This window comes from Trichosurus vulpecula, chromosome 4 (assembly GCF_011100635.1).
Source record: "Trichosurus vulpecula isolate mTriVul1 chromosome 4, mTriVul1.pri, whole genome shotgun sequence".
Lineage (NCBI taxonomy): Eukaryota > Metazoa > Chordata > Mammalia > Diprotodontia > Phalangeridae > Trichosurus > Trichosurus vulpecula.
In genome coordinates this window covers 390,289,653-390,293,255 of record NC_050576.1, presented here as the reverse complement: position 1 = coordinate 390,293,255, position 3,603 = coordinate 390,289,653, and the positions used below count along the sequence as shown (strand labels likewise).

The following is a 3,603-nucleotide window of genomic DNA, read 5'->3' as shown; positions in this document are numbered from 1 at the left end:
CACCAAATGTGTTGATTTATAGAACTATAGAATCAAAATTTGCTCTGAGCTCCCACCCACTGCTTAAAGCTCACCTCCTATTACCAATCTTGCTACGTTTCAGTGATTATTCATCATATGGCCCTGGGAGTTGGCTCAACATGGAAGCAAACATACACTTGAATGCTATACATAATTGTTTTTACTCAGCATAGGACAAAAAAGCAAATAAACAGTGCTTTATAACAAAAACATAATATATAACAAAATAATAAAATATTTGTGATGGGGCTGCGAGCCTGATACTCTCCTCACGCCCAGAAGTTCCTCCCATCATAGGACTGAGCTGGGCCCAGGAGTTCAAAAATATGAAAGTCTGAGGTTGTTTATCCCCATGGTTGTGCTCCCTGTGAATATGTAAAGTTATGCAAGTAATATACTTTGCATAGGGTAATTGATTTAGTAGATGGAGAGCCAGAAACTTTGGAGAAATTCTGGAACTGGGCCTCAGGCATGGAGTGTGGAACTCAAGATCCCTCCCTTCTTTCCTTCCTTTCTTCCTCCCTCCCTTCCTTCCTTCCCTCCTTCCTTTCTTCCTTCCTTCCTCCCTTCCTCCCACCCTCCCTCCTTTCCTTCCTTCCTTCCTTAATTTATTTTTATTTTCAATTCTAAGTTCTCTCCCTCCCTTCATTCCCTCCCCTACCCATTAAAAAGGCAAAAACTAGGATATTCATTATACATATGAAAGTTACGCAAAACATATTTCCACATTGTCCCATATTGCAAAACAAAAACAAAAACCCAAGAAAAATAAAGTGAAAAAAAAATGAGAAGAAGCCTTTCTTTAATTAATCTATTTGTCCCTGGCAAATTGTTGTTGAGAGCCATAGCTATTCTAGACGCACTGTTAGGATGCTTCTCAGAAGTCTAGATGCTCTGAGCTATCAAGGTTCACAAGGTCAGAAAATGGGTTTCATTGGTCATGTAGCACAAGATGGCGGGATAAGAAAGTCCAAGTATTTGATTGGTATCCAAAAGATGTTAGAAGCCTAGAAGAAGACCTCTAGCAAGTAGGGCAGATCCTCTATGGATTTATGGGAAGAAAGTGACAAGATGAAATAGCCTAGGAAGTCATAGATTGGTGGCAATCCTTGCCAGTTGGAGGAGTATCCATGCCAATGAAATCTTAAGAAGCCTCCTACCATTAAAAAGATTCACGAGATAATTTCCATGAAGTGCTTGAATTTCTGCCAGACAAAAGTCCTACGTGAAATGTTCTTGCTGTTAATTGTACATTGAATTTCTCTCCAAAATGAAAATCCTTGAAAAAATTTCTGGTCCTTTCGGTAGGATAAATTTCTGTGTAGGCTAATTGTATATAACACATGGTCATAGTAGAGGCAATTCAAGCTTCTAACTGTATCAGAGGCCCCTCAATTGTTATCTTCTTTTTCACTGTCTCTGACTCCTCAAAATATGAAAACGCCTGATCTGTGTGAGACAGAGGAATGAAGGTAAGGAGAGGAGGAGAGTGGATATTTGAGAACTACTTTAGTAAGAAGATTGTTCTTGTGCCATTGCAATTATCTAGGGACTTTAGGATGTAATTGGGGAGTTCCAAGCTCCTGGATGATTCCAAAGATATTGCAAGGGGCTGTAACATTCAATCTCAGAACTATTGTAATATGTGAAAGGCTAATAGGATCCATCTTCAGCTGACTCCCTCTCTGTCTTTCCCTTTTGCCACTTGGGGGAATCCTTAATAAAAATGCGTTAATTCACATGGAAGGGTGGGGTATTCCCTGCCCCCTTAAAGTCATCAAGGTCACTATGATACTTTGGTTGTGAAAATTTGGCCTCTAAATATTTGAGTATGATATCTCCTTCCATCAGTTTCTGGGTACATGTGTGTCTTTTCAAATGAAGAATGAGAATTAATGGAATAGCTTAAAAATCTGTTCTATTTCAAGTGGCATGCTCTGAATTTGGGGTTTGAAATTGTAGTATAAGCCACTCATTGTTTCACCTACTTGGATTCAGGAAAGCTCTGGATCACAGCAAAATTAAAGCAACAGTAATCTGAAAGAAAATTATTAAATAAACAATAGATTTAGCATCATTGAATCAATCAGATCCAGCTCTTTCATTTTAAAGCTGAAGAAACTGAATCACAGGGAAATTGAAGTGACTTGCCTTGGGTGACAGAGCTAGGAATCATCTAAAGCCAGATTTGAACAGGTCTTCCTGACTCTAATTTCCTATTAATTATACTGTGATGCCTTTCTAATATTGATTCGGAGCCAAGAATCATCATCATCATCATCATCACCATCCATCTCTTTCTCCCTCTCTCCCTTCCCCCCACTTCTCTTCCTTCTTCCATTGTAGCATAAGAGACAGTATAGTGTAGTGGATAGAGGGCAGGTCTTGGAGTTAGGATGACCCTAGCTCAATAACATGGACTGGATTCTTGCCTTAGGAAGTCATTTTAATCCCTCAGTGCCCCCAGGCAACTCTCAAGACTATGATTTTTAGAGCAGTTACCAATCTGAATCGATAAAGGGATTTTCTTTTTTCTTTCTTTCTCTTTTTTTTGTTGTCAAATGTTACATTTATTGCAATAGTCTTCTTTGTAGCTTTTAATTTGCTGGGCATTCGACAATGCCACTATTGATGTCATCAGTGACATCATGAGGATGTCTGCCATCAATGTTGCAGCCCACAGACTGAGCTGTTCCAAGTATCTCTTTAATGGTTCCAGAGAGATCTCGCCAAAGATCCGGTGCCTCATCTGTCGAGCAGTGTTGACAATCTCATCGAGACTGACATTTCCATTGTGTTTAATATTTTTCTGCTTCTTTCTGTCCCCAGGAGGTTCCTTTAGGGCTTTGATGATGAAGGCTGAGGCAGAAGGCACAACCTCAATCTGGGGCTGTCTGTTCTGAGTGGTAAATTTCACTGTGATCCTTAGCCCTTTCCAGTTACCTGTTGCCTTGGCAATGTCATCACCAACCTTTTTGGGAGACAAACCCAAGGGACCAATTTTGGAGGCCAGAGCTGATGTGGCACAACTTTACCACCAGTGCACCTTAAAAACATGACTTTAATTTCATTAGGGTCAAACTTGGGCAGCATGTCAGTGAGGAAGGAGGAGGCTTGGCCGGGACACTGCAGGGTTACTGCTGGTGTCAGATGAACCCAGATTCAGGACGGCTGAAAGAAGTTGCACTTTCACTACCAAGAGCTGGGGGCCAAAAAAAAGAGGGGTTTTCTTTAATGGAGGCTCTTTATACTTATGGAATCATAGGTCCGGATTCCACTTCATCTCCCCCACCCAAAAATGTAGCATGGGTCAAACCTTCCCTAAGAAAAACCCTGTTATTTTATAATAGGAAGGAAACTTAGAGATCATTTAGGCTAATACTTTTATTTTGAAGTCAATTAGTCAACAAGTATTTATTAAGTACCTACTCCATGCCAGACACTACGTTAATTACCTGGATACCAAAAAAAAAAAAGGCAAAAAGTCCCTGCCCTCAAGGAGTATATGAGGAAACTCAGGTTAAGGCATGTATTCAGACATCTCTTCCTAGCCAGTTGTTCAGAGGTAACACCAAGGTGGTT

The 3,603-nt window shown here is 40.2% G+C and overlaps 1 pseudogene; it reads right to left on the bottom strand.

Annotated features, from left to right (window-relative positions):
• Positions 1-2,618: 2,618 nt before the first annotated feature.
• Positions 2,619-3,114, bottom strand: LOC118845352 (annotated as a pseudogene).
• Between the last annotated feature and the right edge of the window lie 489 nt (positions 3,115-3,603).